This window comes from Oncorhynchus masou, chromosome 15 (genome assembly GCF_036934945.1).
Source record: "Oncorhynchus masou masou isolate Uvic2021 chromosome 15, UVic_Omas_1.1, whole genome shotgun sequence".
NCBI classification, from domain to species: Eukaryota; Metazoa; Chordata; class Actinopteri; order Salmoniformes; family Salmonidae; genus Oncorhynchus; species Oncorhynchus masou.
The window spans coordinates 54185509-54192245 of NC_088226.1; the positions used below are offsets into that span (position 1 = coordinate 54185509).

A 6737-nucleotide genomic window follows, 5' to 3' on the forward strand; every position below is an offset into this window, starting at 1 on the left:
TAAACTTTCTGCCAATATCTGATACCTCTATGTCCTGGGAAATGTTATTGTTACTTACAACCTCATGCTAATCGCATTAGCCTACGTTAGCTCAACTCTTCCCGTGGGGGACCCACCGATACTGTAGAGGTTTAAACATACATGGTATCCATGATAACTCAATATTGTCACTAGTACCTGTGGAGACAGGAACAATAGCCATACTGTGTTGATCCTGAGCATGATCCCCTGTTTATTCTGATGATCCATAAACAGACCAGTAGCGCTGATCTCAACTATGACCTCATTCCATGGAGATTTACATAACTGACCCGACTTCTTAACATGAAAATACAACTGTATGATTGTCTGGGCTCTTTGGTCCTCATCTTGCTTCAAACTAGCATTGGCCTAGATTACTTTTTTAATGAATGGCAATATGTGGGGATTAAGTGGGATACAACATGCAGTCCATCAATATTGACGTAATGGCGTGTTTTTTTAAGAGTAGGGAATAAGCCAGTCAAGACAATCATAATAGGAACAACCCTATTGAGAACCATTATACAGGTGTCCATGCTGCTGACTGAGCTAGTTATGCCGACTCACCTCCCTGGCACAAAAGTTTCAATTAACATCGTCAGGAATCTTCTTGCTTATAGAATAAAATAATAATACAATGGCAAACAGTCGGGTAACGAACGATTTGCTTACCTATGCCGTCCGTCAAAAGCAAAGCGCATGACGAGATCGGACCAATGTGGCCTCACACTCAAGCGCTTGTGCCATCCCCGCGGGTACACCTGGCCCATTGAGAATATCAATAGCCGCAGCTTTTGCCATTCACGCATGTATGTGTATTTGCTCTAATTACTATAATTTCAAACTATGCCCAATAAGGAATGACTTAATGCTTTAATATTGTAGGTTTTAGTTATACACATATATTTTATCACAGCGCGTTGCCTGTTGCGAAGTTTGGATATCAGGTAAAACTTACCCATGCGCATTTGGTTTCCATTCAACTTAAAGCCTAAATTGAACTGACAGGTTGTAATATAGCAAAGGCACCGGGAATGTGTCAATTTAACAATAGTGAAGGCGTGAAGTCACAGTCAAGACTAGTGCAACTGGATCGGGAGAATTTTGTCCCCTATTAAAATCCACCTGCCACTTGGAGAAGAAAGTAGTTGTGTTTGGATTACAAAATTGGAGGTAAACTCTATATCGATTTTATCTTGTCATCTGAGATGGTGGTCATATACAATTCCATATAAACACATGCTGTTTTGTTGTTAATATAATTTATATCCACAGGTGACAGGTGTTTTGATGATGACAATTTCATGATGATTACTTGTATTATTGAGTCTGTCGATGCAAGGTCTTTTGCAATCGACTTACAACCTACTTGCAACCTACTTGCATATGTAGCTGATGTGAAATGGCTAGCTAGTTAGCTGCGGTGCGCGCTAGTGGAGTTTCAATCGGTGACGTCACTTGCTCTGAGACCTTGAAGTGACTGTCGACGTGTGCAGAGCGTCCCTGGTTCGCGCCCAGGTCGGGGCGAGGGGACGGACGTGAAGTCTATACTGTTATGCATACATGGTGATAAGATGACATTTGCTTTGGGTCAAAGCTAATTGTAGATTGCAGTATGGATGGTTGAAGCAGAACAGTGTGCATTGACAGTCCTTCCAACTCTGTTTGTCATCTATTTATAATATAATCTTTGAACAACAATAGCTCATATAATTTATCTTTATTATAATTGGATTGTGACATTCAGAACAACAAGAGCAACACTGAAGCATCCATTTTGGTGACTGGTTTAAGAAGCCCATGACAAGGCACCCACACCTGGATATTTGCTTATCTTTTCAACGGGGGACAAACAGACAATAGACATTTCACTTGAGCCAGTCCCTGTTATGGAGTCTTCAAAAAGTGGACCAGCATGTGGAGTCTTTGAAAAAGGCTTCATCCACATTGTTAGTCACACTGTGTTGTATGCTGGAAACTCTGAAAGTAATAGAAAATAATGGCCTAAATGGTCTCACTCTATTCTTTCTTTCTCCCCCTCGGGGTTCTAGTCTAGTGAGAAGATGATGTGTTCTCCTATGAAAGCTCAGATCTGGACTGGTGTGAGGCGAACTACAGGCACTCTGAAGTACACTGTCCGTGAACATTATTTATTTCCTACAATATCCAGCTGAGATATATACCTCTGTGCTTACTGTGCCTTTTTAAAACTCCATTGCTGTATACTTGTCTAATATATTGTTGTATTTTATTTGTTTGCGGAGGACCATATTTTATGGCCACAATGATGATAGATGTAGTGGACAGGTGCATCACTCACTGCATTACATTGTGAATCCCTCTTTTAGAACACTCCTTTCTGTTTCTCCAGATGAGCAGTCTGTTTGTCTTCGTGATCTCCCCCATCATGCTGTACCTGCTGCACACTTATGCCAGGGAAGTACCTGTACCTGGTCTGGATCATGATGGTCTTTGTGGGTGTGTGTCCACTCTTCTCTCCAAACATCAGGACAACCTTCATGAAGTTATAACTCCACTCCCAAGGTGCCCTCATCGGTCTGCTTTAGATACTGGGTAGGGCCGGGGGTTGGGGCCATTTAGGAATTGGGCATCAATGTGTGTCCCCTCCCTAAAGATCTCTTCTCTGCCTACTTCCACATGACCCTGAGCTTCATGGGCCAGATGCTGGATGAGCAGTCCATCCTGTGGGTGCTGGGGCTCTGCTGGGGCTCTGCTACGCCCTCTGGTATTCCCATGCTTCATCAACGACAGGTTGGCCACCATAACACCTGCTCAAGGCTTCTGCAGCCAAATCATTATCTGTGAATACTGGAAGTAGCATATACTGTGTTTCACCTTCCTGTCTCTATTCAATGTAACCATGGGGCAGCGTCCATGTGTGTTTAGATCTCCCTGCTACAGGATCATGTGGTTGTTCTCTCTATGTGGACCAAACGGCAATACATACTGTAGGCTGTTAATAAGGCAGGAGACAATGACAGGATCTTTTTACAGGGCATGCCAGGTTGAAACAGAAGCCATGCTAAGCCAGGAGCCTGACAACCAGGCCAGGAGCAGCCTGTAGTATGCTATATTCACCAGCCAGTTGGAGAGAGGGGCTTCCAAGCTTTCTGAATGACTCTCCCATTAACACTGTTTTAATATTAAAGTAAAGGGTGGGAAAAGATTAATGCAATATTAATGAGAGTGTGAACATAATCCCAATTGAACTATGAAAAGGGCCCACCCTGTGCTCCTTTGTCAAACCCACTGACAACGCCTTCGTCCTCAACTGCCTTGCCCTCTACATCACCTACTCATTGGGTCTGGAGATGAGGATGTAAGGCAATACCTCTCATTATTGTACTGTACATTACTGTCCAGTGCACATTCTATCACTCCATCAGTTCACTGTCTGATAACTGCTTTCTGTTCCTCTCTCGCTCATGCTCTCACTCTCTCTGTTTATCGCTCTGCTTTATTTTCCCCACTCACAGCTGTACTGACCAATAGGTGCTACGGTTATGCTGGTCTGGTGTTGGCCTGTGGGGGATGGCAATCATCTACTGGATCAGTGACTGTTTCGGATGCATCCTCTGGCAAAAGCTCAACTTCTGCTATCTGCATGGCATCTGGTAAAAGTAGGGGATAGGATGTGAACAGAAGTTAGATATAATATTCTCTCTTTGATGTTGTGAATAATCATGAACAGACTGACACGTGTCTATTCACCCTCTAGGCACATTCTGATTGTGATCGCTGTAGCCTACCCAAGCACCCTGATAGCCTACTTGGATGCCAACTATGAGATACCTTACTCCCTGCCAGGCCTTCAGTACTGGCCCAGTGATAACTGTGTCCTGGGCTTGCCTTACATCATCCTGAAAGGAACCACCAAGACTAAGAAAAGATGTTAGAGAACGTTCAACTTTTCCAAGAGACAACTTGATGGCTTTGGTGATGAAATGTGCTATGTAGTGCCGTGCAAGGAAAAGTGTCAAATGCAGTGCCTTTCTTTTTACTGAGCAGTGACTCCGTTTTGAGAAATGGTTGCAATTCATAAGATTGCTCCTTATTTGATATGATAGCAGAATCAATGCCACTCAGGTCATCAAGTTCGATGTTTGCATATTATGTTTAGTGTGCACATGTTAAAGAATTAAACAAGAATTAATGTGTGTATGTTTTTATATGCATTTTGTGTGAATTGATCAATGCACTCATCTGTTATTTGCGTCCATATATGCATGGATATTCTCTCCACATGTTTTTATAAAACAATTTTGTGTATATCTGTGTTTCGGTATAATAACATGATTGTCTTTGTAGTGATGAGAATGGAGATGATTTCAACCCCAAAAATACAGCTTTGCTTAGATGTAGGGCTGAATCACAACCACAACATTTTAGGGACAAAGGGCTTGTAGAGTTTGTTTATATAACCTACAACTTTACATTTGTCATTCTTTTCAGGGATAATATCATATTATGTGTGATCTGAACTAAACTAAGTTTAAGACATTTTATACAACCACATAAACATAAATGTTTATCTTGGTTCAGAGATCTTAAGATGTAAGTATTTTATTATGTTATTACAGAAAATGTAAGGACCATGTCAATGTTTGTTATGTGTGGGATTCTACCTCTATGAGATCAATTAAATGTGTATATGAATAAGATTAACGGTTACTGAATTAAATTCTATGATGAATTTGAGGCGTTTCTAAATATACTGAAAAAATATATAAACCTAACATGTAAAGTGTTGGTTCCATGTTTCATGAACTGAAATAAAAGATCCCATAAATGTTTCCATATGCACAAAAAGCTTATTTCTCTCACATTTTGTGCACAAATTTGTTAACATCCCTGTTAAGGAGAATTTCTCCTTTGCTAAAATAATCCATCCACCTGACAGGTGTGGCATATCAAGAAGCTGATTAAACAGCATGACCATTACTCAGGTGCACCTTGTGCTGGGGACAATAAAAGGCCACTCTAAAATTTGCAGTTTTGTCACACAACACAGTGCCTCAGATATCTCAAGTTTTGAGGGAGTTTGCAACTGGCATGCCCGACTGCAGGAATGTCCTCCAGAGCTGTTGTCAGAGAATTTAATGTTAATTTCTCCACCATGAGCCACCAATGTCATTTTTGAGAATTTGGCAGTAAGTCCAACAGACTTCACAACCACAGACCACATGTAACCACACCAGCCCAGGGCATCCACATGCGTCTTCTTCACCTGCGGGATCGTCTGAGACCAGGGCCCGGACAGCCGATGAAACTGAGGAGTATTTCTGTCTGTTATAAAGCCCTTTTGTGGGGAAAAACTGCTTCTGATTGGCTGGGCCTGGCTCCCCAGCTGCGCCCCTGCCCAGTCAAGTGAAATGTATAGATTATGGTCGAATTAATTTATTTCAATTGACTGATTTCCTTATATTAATTGGAACTCAGGAAGGTGTTTTGAACAATCTATTGAGCATTAGACGTAATGCAAAGAAATTCATCTAGAAGGTTGAAACCTTTTATATTTTTGCTACCTCTACAGTGTTTTGTTTCAGGATCATTGCTAAAAGAACAAATATCTGGAAAATAAAAACCTATCAGAAATCCCCCCGAAAGAAAATAAATAGAGTATGAACTAGAAATGTAAAATAATTTGGTACATTGTAGACATTTTTTCAAAGCCATATTCCTACCTGAAAGATACAATAGATTTCTGACACAAAGAAATTGGGGCATGAACATGATACATGTCACCGTTAACTGTCAGCAGCAACAGTGACATCTAGTGTACAGATTAGAATATGTATTTATTTATTTTGTAAGCCCCTGTAAAGTTGTAAATATGTAACAACCATTGACTTTATGTATGACTTACATATTGGGTAACAACAACCCTTATGAATGATCTAAGTGTGTGTGTGCGTGTGTTTGTACATTTTATACAATTTAATTGAAAACCCACCCGATGTCACAGGAAGGCCATAAAGATCATCAAGGACAACAACCACCCGAGCCACTGCCTGTTCACCCCGCTATCGTCCAGAAGGCGAGGTCAGTACAGGTGCATCAAAGCTGGGACCGAGAGACTGAAAGACAGCTTCAACCTCAAGGCCATCAGACTGTTAAACAGCCACCACTAACATTGAGTGGCTGCTGTCAACACACTGACTCAACTCCAGCCACTTTAATAATGGGAATTGATGGGAATTGATGTAAAATATATCACTAGCCACTTTAAACAATGCTACTTAATATAATGTTTACATACCCTCCATTATTTATCTCATATGTATACTGTACTCGATACCATCTACTGCATCTTGCCTATGCCGCTCTGTACCATCACTTATTCATATATCTTTATGTACATATTCTTTATCCCTTTACACTTGTGTGTATAAGGTAGTAGTTTTGGAATTGTTAGTTAGATTACTCGTTGGTTATTACTGCATTGTCGGAACTAGAAGCACAAGTATTTCGCTACATTCGCATTAACATTCGTTAACCATGTGTATGTGACAAATAAAATTTGATTTGATTTGATTTAAATCAAACGTGGCGACCACTTCAATAGTGGAGAAGCAAAATATATATTGACTAAGTGACGTTTATATGTCTTTGACAGCCAGGTGGGGATTTCAAAAAGCCTGATTCATGCCTCAAAGACAGGATCAGTGTGAGTGACACAGAGGCCAGGGCTGAGA

General features: G+C 40.8%; 1 pseudogene; it reads left to right on the forward strand.

Annotated features, from left to right (window-relative positions):
• The first annotated feature begins 695 nt into the window (after nt 1–695).
• On the forward strand, nt 696–4835 carry LOC135556882 (alkaline ceramidase 1-like; annotated as a pseudogene).
• The last annotated feature ends 1902 nt before the right edge of the window (nt 4836–6737 follow it).